General features: G+C 41.0%; 1 protein-coding gene across 7 annotated transcripts in view; it reads right to left on the bottom strand.

The window, feature by feature from the left end:
* Positions 1-14,156, bottom strand: part of MIPOL1 (mirror-image polydactyly 1) — a 280,583-nt gene that overhangs the window by 261,534 nt on the left and 4,893 nt on the right. For 5 of the 7 annotated variants that reach the window (XM_050953929.1, XM_050953930.1, XM_050953926.1 and 2 more), the window contains exon 2: positions 5,017-5,127. The exons of the other annotated variants lie outside the window; for them this stretch is intronic. The gene's annotated coding sequence lies outside the window, so the exon portion shown is untranslated. The remainder of the gene's footprint in view (positions 1-5,016; positions 5,128-14,156) is intronic. 7 annotated transcript variants of the gene reach the window in all.

Here is a 14,156-nt window from a genome sequence, read left to right as displayed (position 1 = left end):
TTTCCAATGGACTATAGCACTTGTTTCTTTCCCTGACAATATCCTGGATTTTAACATCATAACATTATGAATTTATTGTAATTTACCTAAGAGACATGAACAAATATTTCCTATTATTATTATTATTATCATCATTATCTTCTGCCAAATCTTGTGTCATTCACAGTATGCACACTAGCTTTACAGGTCGAGATATACCACATTTCTTTAAAAATAGTGTCTAAAACGTTTGTAAAATAGTGTTTTGTATTAAAAACGTGGCAAGAACAAAACATACAGGATGAGGTGTCGGATAAGTGCATTAGTAATAATTTTATACAAGACAAAGGCCTATGTTGTAACTAAATATTCAGGAATAAGACTTCCAACACATAAACTTTTGTACAGCAGGATAGTATCACTCAAGCTTCTAAGTAAATTCTTATGTTGCAAACTGCTCCATCACACAATCAGAATAAAAATTAATTAAAATAATAACATGTATTCCAAACCAAATAAAGTTACTTGAGTAAGTAATACTTTCTGCACGTAACATATGGAGCGTGGCTGGTAAGCAATTCCTATTTCTGAAATGTTTAGATACGCATCCTGCCGCAATGAACTGAAAGGCCACTGAGTGGTGTGCTTGCACCAGTGAAACAACACATGAATGCAAGCCTTCCACAATGTTATTTTAATCCATTCCAACTCTGCCGGAAACAGCCACTTCTCTGTATATAAACTTGTATTTCTGCCAATCAAACAAGCTCTTAAAATTAAGCTAATCTAGAACGCACAGGGGAAAATTGTCAAAAAAACAAAGTATGTACCAAGATATTTTATTCTTATATCAGAAGTATTTTTAGTACATCCAAGAAGGGAGCAATCTACTCACTAGCTGATAGAGTGGAATGCAAAGAAGGGGTTCAAATCTGAATCCTGCACTTAGTATGTACCGCTGAATGTAGTACTGCAAGAAAAGTGCAGTGGAACTCAATTCTCCTAAAGAAAATAAACTGATGTAACTCGAAAACACAAATTAAGACCCCAGTCCTGCAAAGATTTATGCACTGAAAATTGGAATGAAGCACATTAATTTTTTTAATTGTACAAATTCTGTGACAGATTTTAAAAATTGAAATTCACACATATCCACTAGCATGCTTGAAAGAGCCTTATTCTGCTTCTCCCAAGCCAGTCTAAGTTTGGTACCACTTGCTAAATCGGTATCTGTAAAATATTTAAGTAATCGATTCCATGCAGAAATTTGATCAATAAGATTTTCAGTGCTAAATGCACCTTTTCCACATAAAGTTAAAATACAAAGCAAGCAGAAATCACCAGAAAACCTCATATTTCCTAAATACTATTAAAAACTCAGCCAACGTACTTCAAGTACACAATTCTGGACCATAGAAGCAGCTTTCTATTAAGCTCTCTTGCATTTGGATACAAACTCAGACCAGACACAAAAAAACCCCTGTGCTTTTACTCAGTACTGAACTTTGTAAGTGGCATTCATTCTCAAGGAATTAAACTTTCCCCCCATTTTATTAATATATTAATTATCTTTACATTCCAAAAGCATCACATTTTGTACTAGCAGTAGAGAATCTGCTAGAAGAGATTTAGATTTTGCCTTTTTGTCTGTTAGAAATGCATATCATTTAATTTACTGCAAATCTGGCTCCAATATTGCTATTCAAATGAACATAGTACACGAAGTCAAAATTCAGCCTTCAGTGGAGTTACCCAGGATGAAAGTAGGGGTTGAATTTGGCCATTATGATGTTAAGTGAAGCTCCTCCGCTAATTTTGATAAATTCTGCATCATTAAAACCATACTGACAGCAAGGAGATTAACTCATTACCAATTATTTCTTCCATACCTAGGACCCAATCCCACAATATCAAAATTGATGGGAGTTTTGCCACTGAATTCAAAAAGAAGATCAGGCCCTTAATTGGCTAGTTCAATTACTATAAATTGTGATGTTTGCGGTATCAGTTTTCCTCACTAGGAAGAAGTCATCAAACCGAGATCTATAATATCAGCCTAGTAGACTTATTCTCTACTAAAACCAGAGAACAACATTTTAACGATACTTGCATCTACTTCTGTAAATAAAGTCACAACAAAATTCTGTGACCCTTTTCGATACTGAATTTTTTAAATGAAGTCCAGAAACAAGAAAGGCAATTACTGCTCATACTATTTTTCAGCATGTCTTTTTCTTCTATTTTTAAACAGAGATTTAAAAGTAGGATAATGAACTACATATTAAAAGTAAAGTCCTGCATGTAACCATTACCTTTTTGATGCCAATAACACTGTAAGTCAATTCTTTTTTAAACAGAATATTTTAATTAATTCACACACACCAAAGAAAGAGTACACCTGGTTTCAACCTCAAAATCAATTCAATTGTGCGTTATCCTCCTCCACATCCTTCTGAAATAAAAACTGAATACTGGAGGGAAGAAATGAGAATGAGCTAGAGGAAGATTTTAGGGCTGTGAATTACCATAACTGCAGTTAACTCAAGAGATGAACGCAAAACAAATTAACTACATATTAAAAATAGTCACGATTAATCACAGTTTTTAATCGCACTTTTAAACAATAACAGAACACTAATTTAAATTTATGATAAATGTTTTTGATTTTTTTCTACATTTTCAAATATATTGATTCCAATTACAACATAGAATACAAAGTGTACAGTGCTCACTTTATATTATTATTTTGGATTAAAAATATTTGCACTCTAAAAAAGAAAAAATAAATAATATTTTTCACTTCACCTCATACAAGTACTGTAGTGCAATCTCTTTATCATGAAAGTGCAATATACAAATGTAGAATTTTTTTCAACATAACTGCACTCAAAAACAAAACAATGTAAAACATTAGCGCCTACAAGTCCACTTAGTCCTATTTCTTGTTCAGCCAATTGCTAAGAGAAACAAGTTTGTTTACATTTACAGGAGATAATGTTGCCCACTTCTTATTTACAATGTCACCTGAAAGCGAGAACAGGCATTCACATGGCACTGTTGTAGCCGGCGTTGCAAGTTATTTATGTGTCAGATATCCTAAACATTTGTATGCCCCATCATGCTTCGACTTCTAGATTTACAGTTCAAATATTTGTAATAAAAATAATATAAAGTGAGCACTGTACACATTGTATTCTGTGTTGTAACTGAAATCAATATATTTGAAAATGTAGAAAAAATCAAAAACATTTATCATAAATTTAAATTGGTATTCTATTATTGTTTAACGGTGCGATTAAAACTGCGATTAATTGTGACTATTTTTCAATCTCACAATTAATTGTGATTTTTAAAATCATTTGACAGCCCTAGAAGATTTCAAACAATCATTTCTGCTTTCTTTCAAAAGTGTCCCAAGAACAAAGTCACTATTTTTTTGCATGCAGAATAACTTGTTTTCATCCATGGCAGTGTAATAGTTTGCTGCAGGCATTCTAAATAAGGCTGCGTGTCTGTCATGGGGTCACACAAGTCAGAAATTCCGTGACTTTTTGCGACTTCTGCAGTGGCCAGTGCGGCTGGATCCAGGGCTGCCTGAGCAGCTCAGGCAGTGCCTGGGCCAGCCACACCGGCCGCTGCTGGAGCAGTCTTGGGCCATCATCCTGCCCCCTCCTCTCCCCCCATAGCAGCAGTAGTTTAGGTGTGGGAGGGGGTTTAGGGCTGGTGCAGGGGCTGTGCTTACCTCAGGAGGAGGGAGGTGGCTGCCCGGAAGTGGCCAGCATGTCCCTGCAGTTCCTCAGCGGAGATGCCAGGGGGCTCTGCCTGCTGCCCCTGCCTGCGGGCACTGCCCCCACAGCTCCCATTGGCGGTGGTTCCCAGACAAGGGAGCTGAGGAGCCGGCGCTCTAGGCGGGGGCAGCATGCAGAGCCCCCTAGCCTTCCCTCTTCCTAGAAGCTGCAGGAACATGCCAGCTGCTTCTGGGGAGCCGCACGGAGCTGGGTTGGGAGCCTGCCAGTCCCGCCCAGCATTTCCCCCCAAGCATCAAGGGGGAATCCAGGCTGCCCCCCAGCACCCGCTGCTCCCTGGCCCAAGTTTTAGTTAGGGGTATATAGTACAAGTCATGGACATGTCATGGGCCACAAATATTTGTTTATTGCCTGTCCATGACTTATACTAAAAATACCCATGACTAAAACATAGCCTTAATTAGAAACAGTAGCCTCTGTCAGACAAATGACAGTATTACCTACATAATTTCAGCTAAGATTCATTTCCCCTAAAATAAAAATAAATCTGGCAATGTGTTCAGTGAGATTCAGCCAACTTCAGTGACACACAATATTATGCAAGTTATCTGTATATGCAGTTGACATTTTCTCATACTGTTTATTGCTACACACACCTTTTGGAAATGTAATGCTGACCTAAGATTGCTGTGTACTGACTAAAACTAAATCTTACATATTAGTCTTGCCAGGTAGCAATCAATGCTATAATTAAGGTTATGAAAGCATTTTCATTCTGAATACCTGGTTTTCAGTTGTTAATAACATTTCTTAAAAGTTATCCTTATACACTAAAAATACATTTATTCTAAATTCAAAGGTGATTTTTAAAAATTTTGAGTAAAATACCTTCAATCATGTTGTAAACAGTTGGTGCAATTAAAAAAATTACATTTACCATCCACCATAATTAAATTTACTTCAACAATCAGTGTTATTTCCCATTCTAAGTATAAAGAAAGCCACAAAAGCGCTGTAATACATATTCACTGGTATTCAGTGTATGTGGCCATATGTCTTCTTAAGTGTTTGTACAGCATCTACTACAAGGGAGACAGAAGAGCTACAGTAAAAACTCTCAAGCAATTGTTAACTTGTCTCTGTTCTATTGGATTAGGGTGACCAGATGTCCCAATTTTATAGGGGCAGTCCCGATTTTTGGGTCTTTTTCTTAGGACTGGTCTACACTAGGGGGTGGGATCGATCTAAGATATGCAAAGTCAGCTAGGCGAAGTATCTTAGTTCGCTTTACCTGGCCGTCCTCACGGTGGCAAGTCGACTGCTGCGGCTCCCCCGTTGACTCCGCTTACTCCTCCTGCCAAGCTGGAGTACTGGTGTCGATTTGGGGATCGATTTACCGCATCTAGACAAGACAGGATAAATCAATCCCCGATAGATCGATTACTACGTGCCAATCCGGCAGGTAGTGTAGACGTGGTCTTATATAGGCTCTTATTACACCGCACCTCCATCCCGATTTTTCACACTTGCGTCTGGTCACCCTATATTGGATCTGCACAAATCAGCACATACTAAAACTTCAGCCCGTATTGTTTAGCTCATTAATATCAGTGCGGATAATCAAATATCACCTCCTGCCATCTTCAAGTTCATAATATTCTTTTTGCCATTCTAATTTTAAGCTATCTAGCTATATCCATATAATTTCTATAACATATCTAAGCCAGTCCACTGAAGATATTGCTAATATTTCCATTACAAACACCCATTTTCCTGTTGAGTTCCTAGTGCATAGGAGTCCACAACAAATAACCACAATCAAATTTGGTAGCGATAGTACCAAATTTGTACTTGGTTTAACTACAAAAAGTGGATATATTGTACATGCTAAGGAATGCTATGTCATCCGACAGCATGGTTACTGCCCTCTCATGCTTAAAGAGTTGGTAGACCAACAGCAGCATTGAGGCATACTGATGGAGAAGAATGAAGTAGCTTACACTGATACTTTCCATGCTGTATCTGTTCTGCGAATAAACAGAACTTCTCAGTCTCCACTGATGTTTACATGACATTTCACAAACAGTTTATTTTTAAAGAGAAAGGAAAAGGCAAAACCAGAAATCCTCTTTTCAACAGTATTTAGTTGCTGAAATATTGCTGTAAGATGAAATTTACTAAAATAAGCCTTAGTCTGGGAGCAAGTTTTTAAAATAAATTTTAAACTATTCACTAATCCATACAAGTGAAAGGAAGCTGCAGCACAGCTTTGAGAGGTTTGAGCTAACATGTTACAGGCTATGTTTTTATATTTTTGGGTTCTCCTGCAAAATATATTTTACCACTGGCCTCCTTCCATAAATGTAACTGATTCCTGCCTACACTACTATGCACAAGGATGGCCTAATGATTTGGGGAAGGGTTAGCCAGAGGACTCTTGGGGATACACCTCAAAAGCAATTGACTCATTTTACATAAAATTGTGGGTCACATAGGTGAGACAAATCTTTAAGCCCTCAGCCTCCTGCAGCAGAAGTTGAGCCCAGCTGTAGCTTCCTTCCTTCCTTTCAACTCTGGTGACCAGTTTACATTTTCAAGGCTATCTGCACATGGGGAGGGGAAAGAAAAGATAATATATTTAACTGAAAGCTGAGCTTCTCCTTTAATTTTTCACCAAATTAGAGGAGTGAGTAGTTGAGAGCTTCACAAGAACAGGCTGACTTTTGGACCCTTATAGAAGCAACACCACACACTCTCCTTCAGGGCAATAACAGTGTGCTACAGCATCCCCTACACCAGGGGTAGGCAACCTATGGCATGCGTGCCAAAGGTGACATGTGAGCTGATTTTCAGTGGCACTGACACTGCCTGGGTCCTGGTCACCGGTCCAGGGGGCTCTGCATTTTAATTTAATTTTAAATGAAGCTTCTTAAACCTCTTAAAAACCTTATTTACTTTACATACAACAATAGTTTAGTTATATATTATAGACTTACGGAAAGAGACCTTCTAAAAACGTTAAAATGTATTAGAGTGAATGAATGGAGACTCCGCACACCACTTCTGAAAGGTTGCCGACCCCTGCCCTACATTATCATGTATCAAGATGGCATGTCAAAACGATTAATGGTAAGTTTGATCTGTTTTAATATGCTCATTAATGATTGGGAAAAACGAGTAAATACCGCAAGAGTGAAATCTTCAGATGGTACTGAACTGGGAAAGGTACCAAATAGCAGTGAGAACAGAGAATGGCACAAAGACCCAGAGAAGCTAGAAATATGGACAAAAAATGGCAAGCTAATAACTCAGAACAGAAATAAAGTGAAAAAGTGAATGAGAGAGAGAAAACTGATTAGACGTCAAGGGGAAGCACTGGGTGATAGAAAAATCATATCTCATTTGCTATCCCCTAGGCAGCAGAGCAGCAAAAAAAAATTAAATAAATAAAAACAAAATGCTCCATGTGAAGAAGCTTCATCAGCAGGGAGATAGTAGTTCCTTTCTGGTGAAACATATGCGCACCCACAGCCCCACTCTGCCACCTCCACGCTCGTCAGCCCCAGCCCACCAACAAACTCATAGACTCATAGGCCATGTCTACATCTAAAATTTTGCAGCGCTGGTTGTTACAGCTGTATTAGTACAGCTGTATAGGGCCAGCGCTGCAGAGTGGCCACACTTACAGCAACCAGCGCTGCAAGTGGTGTTAGATGTGGCCACACTGCAGCGCTGTTGGGCGGCTTCAAGGGAGGTTCGGGGAACGCGAGAGCAAACCGCGGCGAAGCTGGTCTCCTTTCCCGGTTTGCACTCTCGTTCCCCGAACCCCCGAACAAGCAGGTCTCCTTCCCTGCGGTTTGCAGGGTGGTTCGGGGAACGCGAGAGCAAACCCGGGAAAGGAGACCAGCTTCGCCGCAGTTTGCTCTCGCGTTCCCCGAACAAGCAGGTCTCCTTCCCTGCGGTTTGCTGGGTGGTTCCGGGAACGCGAGAGCAAACCGCGGCGAAGCTGGTCTCCTTCCCCGGTTTGCTCTCGCGTTCCCCGAACCCCGAGCAAGCAGGTCTCCTTCCCTGAGGTTTGCTGGGTGGTTCCGGGAACGCGAGAGCAAACCCGGGAAAGGAGACCAGCTTCGCCGCGGTTTGCTCTCGCGTTCCCCGAACAAGCAGGTCTCCTTCCCTGCGGTTTGCAGGGTGGTTCCGGGAAACGCGAGAGCAAACCCGGGAAAGGAGACCAGCTTCGCCGCGGTTTGCTCTCGCGTTCCCCGAACAAGCAGGTCTCCTTCCCTGCGGTTTGCAGGGTGGTTCCGGGAAACGCGAGAGCAAACCGCGGCGAAGCTGGTCTCCTTCCCCGGTTTGCTCTCGCGTTCCTGGAACCACCCAGCAAACCTCAGGGAAGGAGACCTGCTTGCTCGGGGTTCGGGGAACGCGAGAGCAAACCGCGGCGAAGCTGGTCTCCTTTCCCGGTTTGCTCTCGCGTTCCCGGAACCACCCAGCAAACCTCAGGGAAGGAGACCTGCTTGCTCGGGGTTCGGGGAACGCGAGAGCAAGCCGGGGAAGGAGACCAGCTTGATTACCAGAGGCTTCCTCAGGTATGCTGGGATACCTGCTTATTCCACGGAGGTCAAGAAAAGCGCTGGTAAGCGTCTATACTTGATTACCAGCGCTGGATCACCAGCGCTGGATCCTCTACACCCGAGACAAAACGGGAGTACGGCCAGCGCTGCAAACAGGGAGTTGCAGCGCTGGTGGTGCCCTGCAGATGTGTACACCTCCTAAGTTGCAGCGCTGTAACTCCCTCACCAGCGCTGCAACTTTCTGATGTAGACAAGCCCATAGACTTTAAGGTCAGAAGGGACCAGGATGATAATCAAGTCTGACCTCCTGCACAATGCAGGCCACAGAATCTCACCCACCCACTCCTGTAACAAACCCCTAATCTATGTCTGAGTTATTGAAGTCCTCAAATTGTGGTTTGAAGACCTCAAGCTGCAGAGAATCCTCCAGCAAGTGACATGTGCCCCATGATACAGAGGAAGGCGAAAAACCTCCAGGGCCTCTGCCAATCTGCCCGGGAGGAAAATTCCTTCTCGACCCCAAATATGGCGATCAGTTAAACCCTGAGCATGTAGGCAAGACTCACCAGCCAGCACCCAGGAAAGAATTCTCTGTAGTAACTCAGATCCCACCCCATCTAACATCCCATCACAGACCACTGGGCATACTTACCTGCTGATAATCAAAATCAGTTGCCAAATTAATTGCCAAAATTAGGCTATCCCATCATACCATCCCTTCCATAAACTTATCAAGCTTAGACTTAAAGCCAGATATGTCTTTTGCCCCCTGGAACCCTTGAAAGGCTGTTCCAGAACTTCACTCCTCTAATGGTTAGAAACCTTCATCTAATTTCAAGTCTAAACTTCCTAGTGTCCAGTTTATATCCATTTGTTCTTGTGTCCACATTGATACTAAGCTTAAATAATTCCTCTCCCTCCCTAATATTTATTCCTCTGATATATTTATAAAGAGCAATCATATCCCCCCTCAACCTTCTTTTGGTTAGGCTAAACAAGCCAAGCTCTTTGAGTCTCCTTTCATAAGACAGCTTTTCCTTTCCTCGGATCATCTTAGTAGCCCTTCTCTGTACCTGTTTCAGTTTTAATTCATCCTTCTTAAACATGGGACACCAGAACTGCACACAGTATTCCAGATGAGGTCTCACCTGTGCCTTGTATAATAGTACTAACACCTTCTTATCTTTGATGGAAATACCTCGCCTGATACATCCTAAAACCACATTAGCTTTTTTAACGGCCATATCACATTGACGGCTCATAGTCATCCTATGATCAACCAATACTCCGAGGTCCTTCTCCTCCTCCTCTGTTACTTCCAACTGATGCGTCCCCAATTTATAACTAAAATTCTTGTTATTAATCCCTAAATGCATGACCTTGCACTTTTCACTATTAAATTTCATCCCATTACTATTACTCCAGTTTACAAAGTCATCCAGATCTTCCTGTATGATATCCCAATCCTTCTCTGTGTTAGCAATATCTCCCAGCTTTGTGTCATCCACAAACTTTATTAGCACATTCCCACTTTTTGTGCCAAGGTCAGTAATAAGAAGATTAAATAAGATTTGTCCCAAAACTAATCCCTGAGGAACTCCACAAGTAACCTCCTTCCGGCCTGACAGTTCACCTTTCAGTACGACCTGTTGTAGTCTCCCCTTTAACCAGTTCCTCATCCACCTTTCAATTTTCATACTGATCCTCATTTTTTCCAATTTATCTATTAATTCTCCATGTGGAACCGTACCAAATGCCTTACTGAAATTGAGGTAAATTAGATCCACTGCGTTTCCTTTGACTAAAGAATCTGTTACCTTCTCAAAGAAGGAGATCAGGTTGGTTTGGCCTGATCTACCTTTTGTAAAACCATGTTGTATTTTGTCCCAACTACCATTGACCTCAATGTCCTTAACTACTTTCTCCTTCAAAATTTTTTCCAAGACCTTACATACTATAGATGTCAAACTACAGGCCCATAGTTACTCGGATCACGTTTTTTCCCTTTCTTAAAAATAGGAACTATGTTAGCAATTCTCCAGTGGTACGGTACAACCCCTGAGTTTACTGATTCATTAAAAATTCTCACTAATGGGCTTGCAATTTCATGTGCCAGTTCCTTTAATATTCTTGGATGAAGATTATCTGGGCCCTCCAATTTTGTCCCATTAAGCTGTTTGAGTTTGACTGCTACTTTGGATGTGGTAATATCTACCTCCATATCCTCATTCCCATTTGTCATCTTACCCTCATCCCTAAGCTCCTCATTAGCCTCATTAGAGACTGAGGCAACGTATTTGTTTAGATATTGGGCCATGCCGAGATTAACCTTAACCTTCATTCCATCTTTAGTGTTTAGCGGTCCCACTTCTTCTTTCTTTGTTTTCTTCTTATTTATATGGCTATAGAACCTTTTACTATTGGTTTTAATTCCCTTTGCAAGGTCCAACTCTGCATGGCTTTTGGCCTTTCTCACTTTATCCCTACATGTTCTGACCTCAGTAAAGTAGCTTTCCTTGCTAATCCTTCCCATCTTCTGCTCCTTGTAGGCTTTCTGCTTTTTCTTAATCGCCTCTCTGATTAAGCGCAAGCGCAGACAGAGGAGGATGGCGGGCACGTCCTTGAGACATCAATGGGGAAGGGGGGGAAGGCATGCAGCTCTCAGGAGCGTGCAAAGCGAGCCCCAGCAGGGAAAGAGGAGCAGGAGCACAGCTGGGGATGAAAGGCGGAGCTAGAGTAGGAGCTAGAGTAGGAGGGTAGGATTCGATCAGCTGTTCACTGAAGCTGAAAAGGAATTAGGGGCTGGGGTCTTCAGTGGATGTTTTTACTGGGGGCTGTGGCTGATTGCTGGTGGCTTGTTGCTTTGGAGAGAGCTGTGGTGGCAGGCCTGCAGGGGATTTTGGGGGAAGGGATGCAAAGCCTAGGTATTTCTCTGAGAGATGGCTAATGGGAAAGGGCTGGAGCACACTGGGGTTTTTTGGGGGAGACGGGACAAAGTTCCTATGTTTGTTTGCTTGGTGTTTGTTGTTGTGTTGCTAATGTTATTTGCTTTGTTAAGAAAGTTATGGGACCTGAGGAATCTGATGTGTGTTTCTTGCTGATGGCATGGGAGGAATTGTCCTTGTTTCTGATCAAGAATGGAGGCCCTAACAGGTGGCTGATTTCAAGAGTAAAGTTGGTTGAAGAGTGTGTGTGTGTGTGTGTGTATATATGGGGGGGGGATTATTCACTAATAATTCGACACCTAGAGTGATCATACATCGTGTTTTGGCTGAGACAGTCCCCTTTTTAAACCCTGTCCCGGACGTCTTGACCTTTTTTGGCAAAAGTGGGCATTTGTCCCGTTTGATGATCAGTTGGCAAGAGCAAATGGGACAAATGCCCAGTTCTGCCAAAAAGGTGGGGTGTGCCCCCAACAGAGTGTGGGTGGGGAGCAAGAGGAGTCACCAGCCGTGCACAATGGGCTTGGGCTAACGGTGACACCTGCGGCTCAGGTGTCCTGTTTTCACTTTGAGAAATATGGTCACCCATGATGCCTTACAAGGTAAAAATCATCAAATAAACTATATTTTTATAATAATATTACTTAACTAGTTATTTTAAAGAGGAGAATGCTGTGCTCTAGGTAAACACAGGTGATGCAGTGTTTGGGAAGGGGAGCAGAAGAAAAGGCTAGGGCAACACAGGATTAAACCTTGTAGTGCTTTGGGAAATCTGTCCAATGGGAGTGCAGCCATTAGGATTTTGAGAGCGTCAGGAGATAGATGCCAAATGAGAAAAAGTATATGTTATACATTAAAGTAACCAGCAGGGGTGTTTAACCATGTTTGTTTGGGGTATATGACACCTAGTACTAAAGTGATAATGGATTTGTTTTTATTTTAATATTGTAGATCCTCTAAAGTAGTAGTTAATGTTTTACATGAGAGAATGATTTTATGGGGATACGTATCCACAACAGACACACCTCAATGTCAATTAGACACCTAGACACCTTGGCTATTTTATTTTGAAGTTTAACATTATTCTGTAGAAATACACAAATTCCTGTTTTGCTGCAATGGTATTTATTGCTGAAGAAAGATCTGATCAACTGTAGACCCTCCTCTGGCTGATACTGTTAGGCCAGTGGTTCCCATACTGGGGTTCATGAACCCCTGGGGGGTTGCGAAATGTTATAGGGGGTTCTCGGGAAAAAATTCCCTAATGGCAGACAGAGCTGTCCCTAGGGACCCTGGGCAGCATGGGGCCAACAGCCTGGAGCCCCTGGACTTCCAAGAGCTAAGCCGATCAAAGCAAGCATAATCTATCACACTGAGGAGATATAAACTTCAAGACTCCTTACAAGAAATGGAAAGGGAGGTGGATATATTTTGCTATTTTTAAAAACTAAATAGGCAGCTAAACTTTGTTGTAACATGCGTTGTTTGCCTGGACTGCTCAAGACTTGAATGCTTGTGTAGAAGGAACTCTTTGAGTTGGCTTCTTAAATACCGTCATGCTGTTTCACATCTGATACTCCTTGATGAAACACAAGAGCCTTGTCTTATAACAGGCTTATTCAAAGTGATACAAGCTACGAAAGTGAGATCTTGGAAGAGTGTTGCCATTTTCATAATGTAATAAAAATACTGCAATGATAAATAATAATTAAAGAGTGTAATAAGCATGTCATAAAAACAAATTTTATATTTCCAAGATCACTGCTTTTATAATTTATACTCAGGTAAGGGAGAAAATCCCTGGAAATATTCATTTTTAGGAGGGGGTTCATGAGACGACATTTTAGTGAAAGGGGTTCACAGGTTGTTAAAGTTTGGGAACCACTGTGTTAGGCTGAACTGCTACAGTTAGTCCATCCTAATCCTATTTCTGTTCTTTGTATCAAAGGGGATCTTGTACAGTAGATTCTCCATGTCTGGATAAGCAGTGATGCTCAAGTAGTTTTTTGACAACCTAGAATACTGGGGGCTTGATGATCCTGCATTATTTATCAAGCAATGTTCTAACTGAGAAAAACCAAGGGAACTAATGCAAATGTTAATGGAACATTAATGTTGAGATTTTAATTACTTGAAGGTCAATACATACAAAGTTTATTATCTTAAGGGAGTTACTCTAGATTCCCATCACAATGATTACTCAGTCTTTATAACATGCATATATTAAAGAATTCACGTTACTATTTGTTTCTGATATGTGCAAGAGGGATCAACTATGCTGTGGGAACAATAATTTTGAATGTCCTGATTTTTTTAAAATTAAAATCTCAGGCTTTAATGCTGCATATTTTTTTTACATATAATTAATGCTCTCCATGTTCACATACTGTATAGTGAGAATCACAGGTTTTGCAGAGTCTTTGCTGTAAGCAATTAACAGCTACATTTTCTTACAGCACTGGAATATCTACTTAGTCAGCAGAACTTGCTAGGAATACTTTATCACAAGAAGTGAGGCTCAGCAAATGAACTTATCAGAATTGTACTGTAGCTTGGTGAAAATATCTTTCTAACAACAAAATATTTTCAGGTCTTGGCTTCTGAGTACTAACAAACTGGCTAATTCATTTTCCAAGTAGCAGAACACATTTGGGGGAGATTTGACAAATTCTCAGAAAGACCTGCTTCTGGGGGGAAAATGTGCTGTATCTCAAAAGTTCATGCACAATAACTACCTACAGCCAACTAAAGTATCTTCTTCGACATGCCACTTGTCTAAAAATTATTGCTTTTTTGCTAGTAGAGGACCTGCTTTTTCTGCCACATGAATGGGCTGGAATGGTAAAATTAGATGAATTTTGGTTTCTAATGATTTAATAGTCTAACTTGATTTCCCTTTCTGTTCCCTCTGTGAATCT

Source organism: Gopherus flavomarginatus, chromosome 5, assembly GCF_025201925.1.
Source record: "Gopherus flavomarginatus isolate rGopFla2 chromosome 5, rGopFla2.mat.asm, whole genome shotgun sequence".
NCBI classification, from domain to species: domain Eukaryota; kingdom Metazoa; phylum Chordata; order Testudines; family Testudinidae; genus Gopherus; species Gopherus flavomarginatus.
This window is presented reverse-complemented; position numbering and strand designations above follow the sequence as displayed.